Raw genomic sequence first — 19,745 nt, forward strand, 5'->3', positions numbered from 1 at the left:
TGCATGCATGGCAGGCGTGGGTGGGTGGGGCTGCATGCTTGGTGAGGCCGGGGATGTGAGGCTATGTCTCCCTCCCCCCCCCCCCCCCCCCGTGCCAGCCGGGAACGTGATGCTGTTATTGTTTATTTATTAATAAATTTGTATATTATTTTCATATACATTTTACTAATTTTCTTTCATCTCTGACACTTCTATTATAGAGAAAGGGCAAATAGCAACATTAAAATGTTTCCTCTAATTAATTCCCTTTTAATGTGCATGAATTTCGTGCACTGGGCCACTGGTAATCTATAAAATAAAATAAATTGTAAGATTGAACTTCATCAAAATTAAAAATGTTGGCCCTGGTTGGGTGGCTTAGTTGACTGGAGCATCGTTCTGTACACCAAAAGATTGTGGGTTCTATTCCGGGTCAGGGCACATTCCTAGGCTGGGGGTTCAATCCCTGGTTGGTGCTAGTAAAGGAGGAAATAATCGATGCCTCTCTCTCTCTCTCTCTCTCTGTCTCCCCCACCTTCCTCTCTCTAAAAATCCATGAAAACATATCCTAGGGTGAGGATTAAAAAAACAGACAAACGTTTGTACTTCAAAAGACATTATTAGGAAAACACAAACTTTAGACTGGGAAAATATTTTTAAATCATGTCTCTGATAAAGGACTTGTACCCAGAATATATAGAGAGAACTCAACAAGAGGACAAACATCCAATTAAAAAATGGGCCAAAGATGTGAATAGATATTTCACCAAAGAAGATAAACAAACGGCTAATAAGCACTTGAAAAGATGCTCGCCATCATTAGTCATTAGGGAAATGCAAATCACAACCACAATGAGATGCCACTTCACACCCACCAGAGTGGCTATAATTAAAAAGATAGACAATAACAAATGGTAGCTAGAATGTGCAGAAACGGGCTTCCTCGCAGAAGGCTGGAACAAATATAAAATGGCACAGCTACTCGGAAAATGGTGTGGCATTTTCTTAAAAAGTTAAACATAAATTTACTAAATGACCCAAAAAATCCACTCCTAGTATTTACCCAAGGGAAATAAAAACACGGTTCACACAAAACTCGCATGCAAATATTCATAGCAGCTGAATTGCTATCAGCCAAAAAGGAGAAACAACCCGCGTGCCCGTTAATTGGTGAATAGTTAAGCGGAAGTATAGTCTCTCCATACCATGGAACACAACTGGTCCATAAAAAGGAATGACGTATCCACGCGCGCTACAACGTGGAGAAACCTCAACCACACCAGGCCAAGGAAGCCAGACACAAAAGACCACATATTCATTTATACGAAATGTCCAGAAAAGGTAAATCTATAGAGACAGGAAATAGATTCATGGTTGCCTGGGGCTGGGCTTGCGGTGAGGATTAACTGTGAATGAGGATGAAAGGTCTTATTGAGATGATGGAAATGTTCTAAAATTGGATTATGGTGACGGTTGCTTTGAAAATCATTGACTTGCATACCTAAAACGGGTGAATTTTAATGAAGCAATGAAGCTGTTAAAATACAGTTTATTGGGATTCTTTCTGTGCCCCTGGCAAAAGAATCCCCCTTTGAGAGCCAGGGCCTCCATAATCACAGGGCACTGAATAGCATGCACAGATCACAAATTCTCCAAATGGGCCACGGGGGGATTAGAAGCAGGGCCATTCCTACTTCGGCCCTTGGTTCCTGGACTCATATATTTTACCTACAGGGGCAGAACATGGTATAACGGTCATCTACTCAGGGTCTACGTGTCCTGGGGGACAGCACCCCACCCTCACGGGGAGTCACGTGCAAGCCGGCCCCTCAGCTGTGCCATCAACAAGCCACGCCACTGCCCGGGTGCTGCAGCTTTTGGACCGTCTGGTCTGCGATGGGCTCATTCACACTGCCACGCCTCCTCTGCTGGGGTTTTGTGTGGCTGCTGTGTGGGTGGGTCAGACACTCCGTAAGCCTTCGGGTGGGGTGAGGGGGTAGGGCTGGCTGAGGCAAACCCCTTTCGGGACGTGATGCTTAATGTTACGTGTCCACCTGGAGGGTGTTTTTGGATGAGATTAACGTTTAAATCTGAGAGCTGCGGGTCAAGGAGATTGCCTCCCTGTGTGGGTGGGCCTTACCCAGTCAGGCGAAAGTTTGACTAGAACCACAGGCGCGGCCTCCTGCAAATTCTACAGGAGACTGCCTTCCGGCTTCTGCTCCATCGGATCTCCTGGGTCTCTGGCCCGCTGGTCTATAAGCACATGAGCCAATTCCTTAAAAAAAAACAAAACAACAACAAAAAAATTGCTTTCTGTGTATAGACACATCCTGTTGGTGCCGTTTTCCTGGAGAACCCCGACTCATATGCCGACTGTGTCAACCCCAGTCGAGATGAAAACGCTGCCTTTTCGAGTGGATGGGTCCGATCCAGTCAATGGCCACCAAGTGGCTGGTGGTCTCCTCAGCCGATGGGCGGTACCAGGAGCTCAGTGTGGGCCTCTTGCTGGCAGGTTGGTCAGTGGGCGGCCGTGCTGCTGGGCCCATGGCTACTCTGGTCCTGTGCCCTGTCCACTGGCCGCCTCAGAGTCCGGCTGACCTCAGCTGGCCCAGCCACCTAGCCTCCCCGGGGATGTATGGCGCCTTCTGTTGTAGATGCTGCGGGTTAGGGCTCCCCTGCGGCGCAGACCTTCCCACATTACGCCTGCTCCTCAAGCCCGCCCAGGGGCTGCTCTCACACCTCCCCTCCCTGAGCTACACTCTCTCTCCGGGTCCTTGGAAGCCAGCCGAACCCATCCGCAGCCTGACCTTCCCTGGCTCTCTCGGGACCCTTGCTGTGGACGCCGGAGCCATCGCGTAAGACACGCCACTGCTCCAATGCTTTTCTGTGGGGCGGGCCGCATGGAGGGAGGACACGTCAGGATGGACACAGAGGCCCCAGGAGCACCCGCTGTTCTGGCTCCCAACTGTTTGCCTTCCCGGCCCGGACACGTGAGCGAGTGGCCCACAGGTGAGCGATTCCAGCCCCGGCCCTGACCCGAAGGACCGGGTCTGCCTCTTTCCAAGCTCTGCGGTCCTTGTAATGAAGCCCTGGGCCCGGTCCTCAGCGCCTCTGCCCTCCCCCAGCTGCAGGAGAGGTGCCTCTGATTTGCACGGTGCTAAGGAGACCCTCTGGTCATCTAAATGAGCCTTTAATTGGTGATTAACCACCCTCAGGCTTTGCTTGTCTTCCTCCAAAGCTTCAGTTGCCCCCAGCAACCGCCATCCAGCACCGTAGCCAGGAGGAGGCCTACTCCCTGGTTTGAGGCTCCAGTACCCGAGCCTTGCATTCCCAGGCGTCATTCCTGCTGCTCTTATTTCTACCTGGTGCCAGTGCCAGGGCCTCTCCGTGCCCCCATCACCAGCGACGGAGTCCTCATTGCCAGCCATCTGGTGGGGGAGCCAGCTCCAACTTCCTCCTCCAGAAGCATTTGGACCACTTGGGTACCATCTGTTGCAGGGTGGGTTCCCTGGCATTTAGCCTCTGAGACTAGGTTTGCATGCAGGACGTCTTTGGGGGAGGGCCATTGGGACACTGAGCTATCGCAGAAGTTGAGCCTCAATGCCATCACAGCAAAGGCCTCAGCCGATCCCACGGGTGCCTGGCCCTGGGGAGGAGCAGGGGCGCTCGACAGAGTTGTCCCACATTAGGGGGCAACTGGTTCACCCATCCTGAGAAGCCCAGCACGGCCGAACCCTGGGACTCTCTCTCTCAGATCTTTGCCGAGAGACCAGAAGCTTGTGCAGGTGCCGTCTGGCCTGGCAGGCCCGTGGCACACCAGCACACACAGCCTTTGGAGCTGGGAAAACCACATTCCCTCGCAGCTCCCCCATTTCCTGGGTGTGAAGGCTCCGAGCCTCGGTTTCCCCAACTGTCCAATGGGTGGGACAGACTAAGCTGGAATAGCAAGGCTTCGGTTCTGGCTTCTGTGCCTGGCGCCCGGCTGGCGCTCGGCCAGGGCCTGCCCCTTCGTTCTTCACGTGTTTTGTTTTGAGTTAGACGGGCTATGAGGTTTCTAAATGAGTTGCTGGTGGGCGAAGTGGTTGTGGGACCCCTGGACGGCACCCCCTCTTCTGGGACTCCCACACGCTTTCCGCCTGTTGCGTCTCAGGCTCTGTCTGTCATGCTAGGTGCCCGTCTGTCCCTGCCCTTGACCAGGCAGCCACAATGGGTGCTGGTGAAGCTCCCGACGACGCGGGCTCTAGGGGGCTGCAGACCGCCCCGGCCTCCCCGGCCGCCCCGGCCCCACGCGCCCAGTCTTGCTCTCAGATGCAAATCACAAGTGCTGAGATGTTCTGCTCACGTCGAAAGAAAATGGCACAGTCGTTACCTCCAGGCATTTAACATTGCGCAGAGCACTCCTGCTCAGACACCCTTGAGGAAAAGGGGGGGACATTAGTGAAATGTGGAATAATTTGAAGAAATTAGACCTACTTTGTCCGAGATTAAGGATAGCTCTTAATTAAGTGGCCCAATCTTTCTTGCTGGGGGGAAAAAAAAGCACTTCAGCCCTTAATTTTCTTAAGCATCCCTGTAAGGACGTGTGTGCAAAGGCTTCTGGGGGTGTTTATTAGGTTGTTTTATGGTAATCACCTAGGGCTGTGCCTGCCAGGAGCAATTGCAGGCATTCTGCTGAATTCTCAATCAGCCACTTTAAGAGTGCGCCCAGAACCTTCTCCGGAAGTCTCCCAGACTCCGGACCCGCAGGAAATGTCCAGGCTCCTGACGCCTGGGGACAGGCAGGGCCCATGTGGCCCCGGAGTGGGGATCCAGACCCTTCAGTGACCCACGGGCCCCACCAGTTGCAAACGTGTCCCAGCACCATGAGAGAGTGGAAAGGGGACAAGCGAAGAGCTCAGGAGGGGGCTGAGGACAGAAAGAGGGGAAGAACATTCCAGAAGCTCCTGAAGAAAGAAGTGAGAAGCTTTCAGAGTGGCCATGGGGTTGGGACAGGCATCTTTGAGGAGATGGCACCGGCGCAGGCGGGAGGATGGATGCGGGGGCGGGGGGAGAGGGAGCTGGAGGGCAGTGTGGAGGGTGAGGAGCCCTGTACTGAGCTGGGAGGAGGAAGGAGGGGCCTGGCCACATTGGTGAGCCCAGATCCTAGAACATCAGCTGGTGGGCAGGGACTTGAGACTTTACTCCTGGGGCTCTGATTGAGGTTTTCAGGGGAGCTGGGGCTGGGGCTGGGGCTGGGGCTGGGCAGGTGGGTGGGGGATCTTGGCAGGCGGGAGGGTTGGGAGATCGTGGCAGGTGTGGAGGCGGTGGTCAGATGAGGCTGAGCCCGTTGGGGGCATGGAGTGAACATGTCGGTGGTGAACAGGGGGGTGTGTTTCCGCATGCACACGAGTGTCTAGACCAGTGATGGCGAACCTTTTGAGCTCGGCGTGTCAGCATTTTGAAAAACCCTAACTTAACTCTGGTGCCGTGTCACATATAGAAATTTTTTGATATTTGCAACCATAGTAAAACAAAGACTTATATTTTTGATAGTTATTTTATATATTTAAATGCCATTTAACAAAGAAAAATCAACCAGAAAATGAGTTCGAGTGTCACCTCTGACACTCATGTCATAGGTTCTCCATCACTGGTCTAGACTGAGGTCTGAGTCCTGACACAGAACGGGGTCCCACTCAGGTGGTTCAGGTGAGGAGAGCTGCCTGAAGATGCCAGAAGGTGCTGAGATGACTGAGGGGAAAGGACAGGAGGAGGCACGAGGAGCCCAGCTTCCGTCCTGCCTTCCTGTCTCCAGAGCCCATCAGAACAGATGGCAGGAGCCCAGATGACCAAGGGCCGGGGCTCAGCGCAGGGCACAGAGGGCATGGGGCAAGGCTACAGGTTGGGCAGCCAGCACAGAGGGCCACCCTGAGGCCTTCAGCCTTACTGCCCCCCTGACCCTGTCAGCCTGGCCTGCTGGCCTGCTCCCGAGGAGACCAAGGGCTGCTGCCAGGGCTGAAATCAACACGCGCTCCTGCCACCAACACGTCCCGCCCTGGGAGAAATGACACCGGGCTCTGGGGACCTGCCCAACTTCAGGGTCACCCCTGCTCTGGACCAGGAGGCTCCTGAGGTTGGCATCTGTGTTCCTCCCTGTGGGGTCCAGTCCCCACAGGCAGTTCTGGGCACTGTGTACCCTCACTGGCCTATGGACCTGGTCGGACCCACACCCCAGATGGCTCCTCTGCCCCATCCCTTCTCACATCTTCCTAAACGGTCTCTTTCTTTCTTTCTTTTTTCTTTCTTCTTGTTTTTTTTTTAATTTTAAAAATATTTTTAAAGTATATTATTATTTTTTAAATTTTTATTGTTGAAAGTATTACAAATGTCCCTCTTTCCCCCCCTCCACCCTGTTCCTGCCCCACCCCAGGCCTTTGCCACCCTATTGTCGGTGTCCCTAGGCAATGCATATAAGATCTTTGTTTAATCTCTTCCCGCCCCTCCCCTTCCCCCTGAGAATCATCAGTCTGTTCCAGTTCCATGCCCCTGATTCTATACCATTCACCAGTTTATTCTGTTCATTAGATTTCTTATTTATTTTGATTTTTAGATTTAATTGTTTATAGATAATGTATTTATTGCCTTTTAATTGTTTATATTTTTATCTTTATCTTTTTTTTCTTCTTCTTCTTCCTCTTAAAGAATGCCCTTCAACATTTCATGTAATACTGGTTTCGTGGTGGTGAACTCCTTTAGCCTTTTCTTGTCTGTGAAGCTCTTTATCTGACCTTCAATTCTAAATGATAGCTTTGCTGGCTAGAGTAATCTTGGTTGTAGGTCCTTGCTATTCATCACTTTGAATATTTCTTGCCACTCCCTTCTGGCCTGCATAGTTTCTGTTGAGAAATCAGCTGACATCGTATGGGTGCTCCCTTGTACATATCTAACTGCTTTTCTCTTACTGGTTTTAAGATTCTCTCTTTGTCTTTAGTCTTTGGCATTTTAATTATGATGTGTCTTGGTGTGGTTCTCTTTAGGTTCCTCTTTTTTCTTTTTGCTCTTCTGATTGGGGGTTTCTTGCTTCCTCATATTTCAAATCATTGATTTGATTCTCAGAATCCTCAACTCTACTGTTGAATCTCTGTATATTATTCTTTATATCAGTCAGTAATGCTTAATTTCTGACTGGTTCTTTTTCATTTTTTGGGGGGGATTCTCACTAAGATCCTTCAAAGTCTCACTAAGTCCCTTGGAAATTTCTAGAAGGTTCTTGAGTAACCTTATAACCATGGTTTTGAACTCTATATCCAGTAGTTTGCTTTCTTTCATTTCTTTCGTTTGTAACATGTTTCTTTGTCTCCGCATTTTGGCTGCTTCCTGTGTTTGTTTCTATGTATTGGGTAGAGCTGCTCTGTTTCCTGGAGTTGGTGGAATGGCCTTGTGTAGTAGGTGTCCTATAGGGCCCAATGGCTTAGCCTCCCTAGTCACCTGAGCTGGGTACTTTGTGGGCTGTGTGCACAGTCTTGTTGTAGTTGAGACTTGCTTGCTGTTGGTGTCACTGGGAGGAATTGACCTCTAGGCCAATTGTATGTGAGGACCAGCTGGAAGAGGTGCTGTGCAGGAGACACCCCTATGGAACGGGACTTGCTTCAGTGGGGCTGTGGTGCTCACTGAGTCTGCCCCTTGAGTGTATGGCTAGCGGATGTAATCTGGTATGATCTGATACTGACCACCAGGTGCACTGGCTCTTGGTCTCCAGGGAGATGCAAAGTCAGCCACTGCCTGGGGCCACCCAGCAGGAGCTACAGAAAGAGCTGCAGATTCCTCCTCTTTCTATCAGGTTTGCAAGTGCTCAGGTGAGGCTCAGCTTGAAGCAAGGCAGGCTGGTACTGGTGCTGGGTCTTGGGCCTTTTATTGATAGGTTTAGGGCTCCCTGACCCAGCTGCAGCTTGTTTGACAGATTTTTAGCAAAGTCTGAAGCCTGAGCAAGGACAGGCCATTCAGATGCAAAAGCCGCTGCACACAGGTTTGGTGGGGCTGCAAATCGGATGGGGGCAGGTTCTCAGGGAATCCCCAGGGCAGAGCAAACAGAAATGACTGCCGGTCAGCCCAGGAGGTCCCAGCACCGGAACAATGACCCCTGAGAGCACCTCTGTCTGTGAGAAAGCCACCCCAGAGTTCCCACCTGGATGCTAGACAATCTACTTCCTCCTCATATGTGTCTGTGTCCCCCAGAGCCTCACCCTGGCGCTGGAGCTCAGAGGAAGTGGGACATTGTAAGCTCAGTTTGTGCCTGGCCCTTTAAGCAGAACAGTTGGGTCTCCAGCAGCCTCCGTGTCACTGAGCCCCTTTCCCAATTCTGGGGGTCTGGGCTGGGGGTCTGGTGTGGGGCTTGGACCTTTTGCTCCCCATGGGCGGTCTTCACAGAGATGATCTCCCTCCTGATTAAAAAACGCCACATATGGGTGCTGGTCCAGCTGGTTCCATGCCTCCGCCCCTCCTACGAGTCTCAGTGTGCTTTCTTCTCTACGTCTCTAGCTGTAGGGCTTCTGTTCAGCCAGCTTTTGGGCAGTTCTGGTTGTCTTGTATTTTAGTTGTAAGTTTGATGTGGTTGTGGGAGGCGGCGAGTACAGGCATTTACCTATGCCACCATCTTGGTTCTTCTAAACCAGTGATGGCGAACCTTTTGAGCTCCGCGTGTCAGCATTTTGAAAAACCCTAACTTAACTCTGGTGCCGTGTCACATATAGAAATTTTTTGATATTTGCAACCATAGTAAAACAAAGACTTATATTTTTGATAGTTATTTTATATATTTAAATGCCATTTAACAAAGAAAAATCAACCAGAAAATGAGTTCGCGTGTCACCTCTGACACGCGTGTCATAGGTTCGCCCTCACTGTTCTAAACTGTCCCTTTCGTATCTGATACCTTGAGTGCGCATCTACCCTGTCTGATGTGGCCACTGTAGTTTTTAATGAGTTGGCTGCTGGAGAGAGGCCACAGCTGCTCCTGTGGGTGGGAGGGGCAGCCCTGGGCAGGGGACCAGGGCACGCGAGGGTGAGTCGGAGCAGAAGAGGGATACAGACAGCATCCTGGGTCTGGGGCCAACCTGAGGTTTCTGCTCCCCTCTCCTCTCCTCCCTTCCCCTCCTCACTCAGAAAACCTGCTCTCCGAGACGCAGGATGCTGCTAGGAGGGGTGGGGGGGAGGAGAGGCAAGGTGGAAAGCCAGGGCTGCGGTAAGGGTGTGCCCGAGTGCCCTGAGGACGGGCAGCCTCTCTCCAGGATTTGTGAGGAGACCGCAGGCTGCCAAGCCAGGATGGGGCAGGGCTGGGGTCTGTGTCTGGCCTCCAGGCAGGCACTTCCTCCCCCCGCCCCCGCCCCCACCCCCACCCCCCCCCCCCACCCCCCCCCGCCCACTGACAATCTTTTCTGAAAGGCCCTTCAAATAGGTTTGCCCATTCAAACCACCCATCGCCCTCCAGCTCCTGGCTCCTACTCTGGGGCCTCCCAGGATGCGGCAGACCAGCCAGCTCCTCTGCCAAGGCCATCTGGGCCCACTTAGGCCTGCAGCCTGGGGCCAGAGGCTCCCTGGGCAGGACAGGGTCCCAGTGGGGGCCCGGGGGTGTCCCACGGCTCCCATCCGGGCAGGCCTCCACACGATGGCAGCATGCACGCACTGAAGCCCGCTGGGCTGCCCCGTCTGGGCTGGGACCCAGCACCGCCCCCGGTTCCCTGGCCTCGATCCCCAGGTTCTGCTGCTGAGACGTCCCCACTGTTGTCTGGGAGACCTTCCCATCACATCCCCCCCCCCCCCCCCCCATCCCAATCACCTGGTTCCCCTGGGTCCACCAGCACCTCTCAGGTGCCAGGTCCCTCCAGGCAGCCCATCCCCAAGGAGGGCACGCCTGTAGGTAGGCAGGGCGAGGCATGGGAATTGGAGGCCTCTGGTGCCTGGCACAGGTTCACACTGTCCGGCCCTTCCCTTCTCAAGCCCAGATTCGGGCCTAGGGACACTGGCTGGGCTGGCGGAGGAGCAGGTGTTTCCCTGAGAAGGGTCATGTGCTGGAGGGTATATGGGGGCGGGGGTCCAAGAGAAACAGGTGGATCTGCCTGCTGGGCAGACAGGAAGGATCCAGGTCAGAGAGCCCCCCTTGGAAGGCAAGATTTAACTGGGGCTGCTCCCTTGGCCCTCCAGACACAGCCCAGCCCCTGAGCAGGCACTGAGGTCTTGCCCTGACCTGCTCCGGCGACCCCCTCCTGGCCTCCCTGCTCCCACCTGGCTCAGCATCTCCCCCTGGCTCCCTGGACAAACACAGGCCCTTGTCGATTTGTTTCTCTGCTTTTGCTTGTGTGCTTCCCACCCCCAATGCCCTCTGCCCTCCCTCTCCTCCCCTGGGAGCGTGGCCACTCCATGTGGGGCCCAACACCAAAGCCAGAACCTTCCAAAGCCTTGGTCAGGGCAGGGAGGCAGTGCTTGACCCCAGAGCCTGCAAGTGTGCTGAGAGGAGGGGGAGGCAGGTGGGGGCAGCCATAGGCCCCTTTCCCCCGACCAGGCAGGACCATGTCTCTCCAGCAGGGTCCTGGGCCTGGGGACTGTGCCCCGGGGACATGGGCCAATGTGTAGAGACATTTTGCGTAGATGCTCCTGGGATGGGCTGAGCAGAGGCCAGGGCAGGCCAGGGCAGCCCCGTGGCACAGAAATCCTGCCCCAAAGTCCGCAGTGCCGAGGCTGGGAGAGCCCTCTGCACAGACAGAAAGCGGGGCTCCGGGCAGGTGTCAGGGTCTCCCAGGGCGTGTGAGGGTCTCCACCGAGGGTACTCCTGTGCGGGAGCCTCTTTTTCTCCTCGGGGCCCAATCCCAAGAACAAGAACCGGGGGCCTGTTGCCCCTCTGGCTGAATCTTCCCACCGCTGGCCTTCAGGGCACCTGACACCCTGCCCACGCTTCTTGTTAAGCCCAGAGCAGGGCCGGTGGCCGTGGAGTGCGGACGCCTGGGTCCCGGCTCCCTGTGCAGCCACTGTGACCTCTCTGGGCTCCGTTTCCCTCTCCATAGAAGGAGTGGCAGGGTCGAGGCCCTGGACCTGGGCTCCTGCCAGTCCCAATGCCCAGCCTATAATTATCGATGTCAGCCTGGGTGGAGGCCATTCATCAAACCCGGGCGCACTCGGGCCCTGACATCAGCGCCCCCGCCCCGGCCGACATGGGCCCCCAGGAATGGGCACTGCCAGCAGCACCTGCCTTATCGATCATGGCCCAGCACACACGGGCCGCCAGGAATGTTGAAACGATCAGGCCGGTCCTGTTTCAGAAGATGCCGGACGCACATTTAGGGCTATTTTAGGGCCGCCAGGGCCGGGTGGGAGGAGGGCAGGGGCTCCCTGCCGATCTGGTTACAGCTATGTGCGGGGACAGCACATGCCATCACTGCTGCCCGGTGATCTAAGGAGCAGCCGCAGACGGCAGGAGCTACGTGCCGGGTCCCTCCTGTGGGCCCAGGACAGGGACGTTGGGAGGGAGAGGGTGGCAGCTGGCAGGGGCGAACCTGAGCTCTTGGCGGACACCCAGCGGCCCCGGGGGCTTAGCCTTGGAGGGACGCAGGGAGGGGAGGAGGGGGCAGGATCTCGCCTTCGGGCCTCTGAGGGACAGGCCACCTGACGCGGGGCCTTGAGCCTCCCTCTCAGCTGCTTCATGGCCAAAGCAGGAAAACGTTTAGCCGCTGGTGGGCTCTCTGGGAGGATTCAATGTTTGTGTGGGGGTCTTGGTGCTCCCTCCCAGATTCCCGCCCTTCCCTGGAGCCTCCCCTTGGGTGCCTCTCTCTGCTGTTGCCCACTCTTCTCCTGAGCACAGTAGGGGCGGGTGCAAAGTGGGGCAGCAGGAGCTCACTGCTCTGTGCATCGGGGTCTGCCTCCCCCTCACTCCTGCCCTCCACTCTCAGCACCCCATGTCCTCCCCACACTTCAACCTAAGAGTGAAAATCCACCCATTTCCTTACAGCGTGGGGTCCGGGAGCGGGCGGGACCGGGGCCAGGACGTGTAGGGCCACCCCTCCCTTGTGGTGGACACGTCTCCCTGTTCACGCAGCCAGCGTGGAAGCCGCGTGTGAGACACACCCAGCTGGGCCCGGCACTAAATTCACTGTCCCTGACATGCCAGAACCTTGTAGGTCCCACCCTGCTCTCGTGGCTTGATTCCCCCCCTCCACCCCCAAGTCCTTTTCCTTGCTTCCAGAGGACTTTTGGTCACCCCGAAGTTTCCATTCGGCGGCCCGCCGTGGCTGTGTGGGCAGGGTGTGGGAAGGAACAGAGGGTTGGATCCCGAGCGCGTTTTCCACCCTGGAGATGCGATCCGTGAGGGGAGCGGCCAAGAGGGAGGTCGCCGGTCCCCACCACGGAGGCCGAGCCCCTCCTCTGCACCCCGAGACACCGTCGAGACTGGCTTTCATCTATTTTAATTTGGTTGACAGACATCAGACCGAAAACAGATCTGCAGTTGGAAGGGGAAAATTCCTCAACGGTTCATGCGGCTCCCTCCGCCGCCAGCCAGAGGCCGCAGGCTTACTTTTTCCACGTCCCGCCCCCGGGAAGAGAGCGGGTTTCAAATCGTCTCGGATACTGAACACGCCTGTTCCCAGCGGCCCGGAATGGCTTGGCTCCACGCACAGAAAAAGATCCCGACATTCTCTGTCCTCCTGACTCTTCCCAAAGTAGCATCTCTTGGCAGAATTACCTTGTATGGCAGCTGAGAGGCACGGGCCGCAGAGTGCACGGTCAGCTCAGGAGGACAGGATGGGGACAGGGACGGCCATAAACAGCCGGGGATTATCTGCGGCTCTCGGAGCCTTTGGGAGTGGGGAGGAATGAAGCAAGGGCGCCAAGGCAGGGAGTGGCGGTGGCGTGTTTTTCGAATGCCAGGACTATAATTAAGGAGTGAGGAGATTCAGGCTAACCCGTAACCAAGGCTGCAGGAGGAATCATGAAACCCTATAGCCCCGGGAGCCGGGGTTTGGAACGGCCGGTGGCACCCGCTTTGAAGCCTGTGTCCGAGTTGAGTCCATTTATCACGGGTGCTGGGCTCTGACAGTGTCAGGTGGCATGTGGCCGCCCTGCGGTGCCCAAAGTAGCTCTCGTTCTCTGCCATGCCACCTGTTCTGGGGCTACCTCAAAGGACTGGCAGGGACTTTCCAGAGAGCCCTGTGCGCATGTGTGGGGGTCTCGTCGGGACAGAGGGCTTCCCAAGGGCAGGGGCTGGGGTATAGAGAGAAGTCCCAGGAGACAGCCGAGCAGGGTGGAAAAGTGCCGGTTCGGGGGTCCGAGAGGGAAGGGGGTGCTCTCGGCCCCGCCGTGGGTTTCGACGTGGTGTCCCCGTGGTGTGAACTCTTGTGCTGGCGAGTGGGGGTGAAGGATGTGTGGAGGTTCTTCATTCTTCTCTCTACCTTTGAGTCTGCCGGATGTTTCATCATTAAGAAGTAAAAAAAAAAAAAAAAATCAAGAAAAAAAAAAGCTGGCCTGTCTTCCCTCCACCTGTGGGCACATCCACACCTCCCTCGGGCCCGTCAACCGCAGCCCAGTCCCAGACACGGACGCAGGCAGGCCTTCCGCCTCTCCCTCCATCCCTGACCACATCCTTCGAGACAAACGATTCCTGGAGGATCCCACACAGGCAGCCTCGGTTGTGGCCAAGCCATGCGGTCATGCTGTTGCCACAGGCGTTGGCCAAATCCTTTCTTAGAAAGCTGAGGGCTTGGTGTTCCCCTAGTGCGAGGGCGCAGCCCCGCCCGGCGCAGCGGCGCCACTCCCTTCGGTGTTGTTTCTGGGGAAATGGGGTCCCCGGGTCCCCGCTGGGATGCCTCCAGCAGGAACCAAGCTCAAGGGCTTGCCTTGGAAAGGCCCCACTTTACTCAACAGATGAGAACATGGGAGTTCAGTTTGGATAAGGCCCGACCCTGCCTCTGGGCATCCCTGCTGCTCGCCGGGGCAGGCAGAGGCATGAACTTGCAAAGTCTCGGCTTAATTCCTGGCGCTCTGCAGTCCACCTCCTTCCTGAGGCTGGTGGTTACTGTGCTAATCGGCTGGGCTGCAGTGGCAATTAGACATGACCGCATGGGGAGCGTGCCAGCCGGGCGGCACCGTGGGCCGCCTCGAGCAGGCTCCCAGGCACCGGGCACTCCCAGATGCGCTCAGACTAAACTGGGTAGCGGACTCTGAGCCTGGAGGGCAGACCTGCCTGCTTCCAAGTTCAGGGGTCCCAGGCGCGAAGCCCTTCCTCGCTGTGCCCCAGATGGAGAGAATGAGGCTCGGCCACATGGGAACATTTCTTCCCGGGAACTTGGAGCCTGAGGCAAGGGAAGGGAGCCATCGGATCGATGCCAAGGGGTGTGCCAGGCCTTCCCCGTCCCTGAGCCTCACCTCTGCCTGCCTAGTAGTCACCTGGCAGGGCCATGCCCAAGGCCTGCTGGGGGCTGACGGCCTGCTCAGAGCTATGGCCACAGCAGGCACAGGGGTCCACCCTCCAGTCCCGCCCCAGATGGAGCAGATGTCCAGCCATGTGGGCCCCCCCACCCCGCCCCCGCCAGCTTCCCTCTCAGCTCTCCCTGGGAGCTGGCCACCCTGGGCTCAGAAGCACCCACTTTATCAGGGGCACTTCCAGCTAGAAGACAGGGCTCTGCAGAAGGCCACGTGAGCGGCCTCCCCACCCTCAACCTGTCAGACTCTCCAGATGGGGCCACGTTTGTCTGACTAGGTCCCCTCTCCTCCCCTCCTGCTCCTTTCCCTCCCCTCCCCTTTTATCAAAGCCTAATACACATATACACAAAAGTGCTCCTGGTATAAATGTGCCAACTGATGGATGCATTTTTACCAAACGGACACATCTGTGTACCCTGGCCCAGACTTTTCCACAGCTCAGGGCCCCCTCCTGCGTGTCCCAGTCGCGACCACCCTCCCCCAGGGCTGACACCTCTCCTGTGAGGACAATGTAAATCCGTTAAACCCACGGCCCAGTGTCTAGGAATGAGGTGCGCCCTGTGCCCTCCGGTGGCTGTGGGCGTCGCCGTTTGCTGCACGTGGACGTGGAGTGCTCATCCCTGGGCTCTGTGGGAGCCGCTGCTCCAGAGGATGTGGCTGCGTGTGGTTCCTGAGACGTGGAGTCTGGCCACTGTGAGCATTCTTGCCCCTAGCTCCGGGTGGATGAGGTTGAGGGGGGCCTCCTAGGGTTCCCCGCATGGCTCTGCGGTGCTCACCTGGAGGAAGGGTGGCTCCTGACCTCCTCGCCTCTTCTCTGTCTGCTTGGACCTGAGCTCCGTGGCTTCTCCGTGGTGCTCACTGGGGACAGAGCCAGCACATTGGAGCAGCTGCTGTTGTTGCCATCATCCCAACGCACAATGGGGAGTGTGCAGTCCCCATTTCACAACTGGGGAAACTGAGGTTCAGTCTAGCTGACCCCGGGGTGGCTCTCAACCTGAACAAATGAAGGAAGAGTCAGCAATGCAGACATGACCAACCCAGCACGAGTCCCATGTGGGTGCCGGGAGACACCCTCGTTCTTCCCCAGTTGGACCCTGAGAATGTGGGGCCTGGTGGTTGGGGTGTGGCCCAGGCTGGGGGTGCTGTCCCCCAGGACTCACTCCCAAATCTCAAGGCCCTTGTCCCACTGCCCAGAGTACATGTCTTCCTTCTGTGAGCACACCTCCCCCCGCCCCCCAGCCTTGGCAAGGGGGCGGGGGGCGCGTGACTTCTGGGAGCCGGAATTATCAACACAGGGAAGCCCACGTGGAGACAGGAGACACCAGGCGCTCCTTCCCTCCTTCATTCGTTCACGCGGCATTCACAGCCTGTGTGCTCTGTCCTTTTTATTGAATTTAGCGGGTGACACTGGCCAGCGGTGTGTTGTTACCAGGCCTCTGGAGGACGTGGGAAGAGATAGGACACGTTCCAGCCCTCGGGGCAGGCAGGTCGGGTGGGGTGGGCAGGTGTTCGGGGAACAGGGAGCTACGTGGGCTGAGGCAGAGAGCTGGCACTGGAGGCGAGGATGTTGGAGGGAGCTGGGGTCAAGGTGGAGCCTGGCAGGCGGTCCCAGAGGGAGGGAGGGTAGGTGGGAGCGGGTAGCTCCAAGGGAATATGAGGCCTACTGAGAATTTTTTAAAATTCTATTTTTTTAAGATTAAAAAAAATTTGTGGTAAAATATACATAACCTTGCCCGGTTGGTATGGCTCAGTGATTGAGTGTCGACCTATGAACCAGCAGGTCATGGTGTGACCCCTGGTCTGGGCACATGCCCAGGTTACGGGCTCGATCCCCAGTAAGGGGTGTGCAGGAGGCAGCCAATCAATGATTCCCTCTCGTCACTGATGTTTCTATTTCTCCCTCTCCCTTCCTCTCTGACATCAACAAAAAAATTATATTAAAATAAATTAAAATGTATTTACATAACATAAGATTGACCATTTTTAACCGGTTTGAACTGTTCAATGTAGTGCCATTAAGTACATTCACATTGTTGTGCTACCGTCCCCACCATCCGTCTCTGGGACTTTTCCATCTTCTCAGACTGAACCTGTGTCCCCATTAAACAACCCCCCTCTCCCCCGCAGCCCCTGCTAAGCTCTATTCCACTCTATGTCTATGAATCTGATGGCTTTCTGTCTAAGAATCTAGGAGCCTCATCTATCTGGAATCTTGCAGGATCTGACCTTTTGTGACTGGCTGACTTCACTCAGTATAATGTCCTCAAGTTCACCCATGTGGGAGCTTCTGTGAGAATTCCATTTCCCTCTCAGACAGCGGCGTCCCACTGTATGGATGGAGCGCATTTTGTGCATCCATTCACCGGTCAGTGGACACGAGTTGCTTCCGCCTTCCGGCTGCCGTGAAGAGTGATGCCGTTGGATGCGGGTGCACACGTATCTGTCAGGTCCCTGGTTCCCATTCCTCTGGGTGTCCATCTAGAAGTGGAATTGCATTTTAAAGCACAGAAGTTCATGGCCAGGTTTGCATCTCAGAAAGCCCATTTGGGGGCCATCTTGGAAAGTGAATGACACTGGAGACAGGGCCTCCTGGGTGGAGGCTGGGCAGAGGCCCAGGGAGGAAACAATGAGGCATGAGCCGGGCGGGGAGGGGGTGGGGGAGTGCAGGATTGGGGGGCTTTTGAGCCAGCCTGGATAATACACTGGCCGTGGGCATAGAGGGTGAAAATGGCCAGGCCTGCAGCTGGGCGGGCTGAGTGGCTGATAATGACACCATTATCCCAGAGGCAGCATGGGGGGCCCCCTCATTGGCAAGGAGGAAGGGGGCAGATAATGAGTTCAATTTGACCGATTTAATCATTTCTTCCTTCATGATTCAACAAACATTTCTGGAGGGTCCATTATGTGTTAAGTGCTGTGCTGGGCGCCTGGCAAACAGAGCCCAGGGAGACAGCTTGTTGGCCCCCCCCACCCCCCACCCCCCAGCTGGAGCTGCCCTGCAAACACACGTTCCTGATGCATTGAGATAAGAGGGGCCATCAGGGGACCATGGCTGCCCGCTGGAGGGTGGGAGGGAGAGAGACACAAACACGTCTCCAAGGAAAGAGAGAGAGAAGATTAGGGGTTGCTGAGCAGGTAGAGGGGGCTCTGGGGCCTGGGAAGGCCATGAAGTCCAAAGGCCAGGGACCAGCATGGGGGCGGCAGCTTGTGTGAGGAAAGAAAGGGAGAGTGTCAGGAGCAAAGTGCAGTGGAGATCCTGGGGCCTTGCAGCCAGCCGAGGGTTTACACTTGGCCAAAGTGACAGGGAGCCAAGGACTGTTCAGGCAAGAACGCTGTCACTCCGGGTAGATGCCAGGGTAGATGCCAGCGCCGGGGTCCTACTGGACCCTGTGGGGAGGCTTTGTGAATGGGCCACGGCAGAGGAGGACGGGGAGGCGGGGCGGAGAGCACCAGAGCTCTATGGACTCCGTGGTGCAGATCAGGGCGGGTCAAGGGACCCCCTACCACTCCTTGAAAGAGCCCTCCAGGAGCCTGCCTGCCCGCAGCCTGTAGCCCTCACTGCACCTCCGTGACGTGGGCCCTGTGCGGGAGAGAAGACTGACAGGAAGCCCACTCTGGCCTCCCCACAGGGCTTGTCTGTCTCCTGAGGGGCCCTGGGCCCCCCGTCTTCCCTCTGCGCCTGGGACAGAGTAGTGGCAACAAGACCGATGGGGCGGCTCCAAGTGGAGCCGGAGCTGTGAGTTCAGCGGAGCGGGGAGGGGGTGCAGAGCAGGACCCCCGGAGGGGCTGGGGGACCAGGCTGGTGACAGAACACCGATGAAGCGGGGTGGGTGACCTGAGGTCGAGGCCCCCGGCGTGGCCCCACGTGCGGGCTGCGCACCTGCCGACTTTGGTGTGGAGGTGAGCGGCTCCCGCCGGGAGGCCGGGGATTAGCGTGGGTTCAGAGCGGTCAGGTGCAGGCCTTTGTTCAGACCTGTGTGCCTTTTGTCCCCGCCTGCAGGACGCCGGGGCTGCATGATGTCATTTTAGACGCATTAAGCTGGAACAGCTCAAAATTGAATAATTAATTACACTCAGCTTCAATTGCAGTGACTAATTGATCAGGGGCTGCCAGCAGACACCTGGACGGGATTAGCTGTGCACAATGAGGCCTGCGGGCAGGTGGCGCGGCCTCTCCGGACCCCGGTCCCTGCGTGCGACTTAATTAAGGCTGACTTGATTTCTTTATTCTCGCTGGAGATCTTGCAGGCCCCATCCCAGGGCCAGGGGCTGCCTGTGGGCTGGACACTGCTGCGGACGCATGTGAGCGGCGGCCTGAGGTCTAGAAAGATGCCGGCCCGGGGCCCTGACCACCCGTCCCTTCTGCGCCTGCGCCCAAATCCTGGCTCCAGGCTCGCCTCCCTGCCTCCTGCCTCCGCCCACTCTTCACTGTGGCGATGACCTGGGCTTCCATCCTTGACCTTCCACTCTCGCCAGGTGACTGGTCCACACGGCCGATGCCCACTGGCTTCTTTTGTTTCTCATCTGTTCTTCGTCATCATCAAATTATTTTCCTTCCCCAAAATGGGACTACGTGGGGTACGCGGGTAGCAGTGTCATTACCCTCCTTTGGGGTACAGTGAGGGACTCCCGGTGACCCAGGTCTCTCATTCTCTCTCCCCCCACACCCCCTCTGCCGTCTGGCACCTTCCCCAACCCCAGGGTCCCAGGCCCTGCGTCCTGGCGCCATATTGGTACCCAAAGTACCAGTTGCCCATCCAGTCCTGGCGCTCTGTGCAGCCCTCCTTCTCTTGGCACTGCCCATGGAGTGTGTTGGTACAAATCCCCTCGCTTTTTTTTTTTTTTTAAACAAAAATCAGAGGTGCCTGGTTGTGAATCTCTTGAGCCAGAGGCAGGAGGAGACTGGACAGTGAGTTTTCCTACAATTCTGTGTCCTTCTCCTGAATCGCTGAATGAGAACTAGTGGGCAGAGACAGCCGTCCCCCACCCACAGACAATGGGGTCCATTCTCTCCCTCTGGGGGGCTCTCAGAGGCATCGGCCCTGCCGCCCACCCACTTCCAGAAGGAAGGCAAGAGTCAAACCGATCTGAACAGGAACTGTCACCGGACAAATCCTCGCTGGTGCCCCATTGGCCGGCAGAGAGAGACCCCGGGCACCCGAGTCTGTGTCCAGCCTAGTGGGTATGTAGGGACCCCCCCCCCCCCGAAAAAAAAACTGTCCAGGGGCCAGGCCACACCTGGGGGCCTGATGATGTGCCTGTGGCCAGAACCCACGGGGCAGATAGGAAGCACTCTCCTGGGTCTCTGATTTTATCCAAAG

This window comes from Myotis yumanensis, unplaced genomic scaffold (assembly GCF_028538775.1).
Source record: "Myotis yumanensis isolate MYYU_CA2020_CCGP unplaced genomic scaffold, mMyoYum1.0.hap1 SCAF_1, whole genome shotgun sequence".
In the NCBI taxonomy this organism is placed as follows: Eukaryota; Metazoa; Chordata; class Mammalia; order Chiroptera; family Vespertilionidae; genus Myotis; species Myotis yumanensis.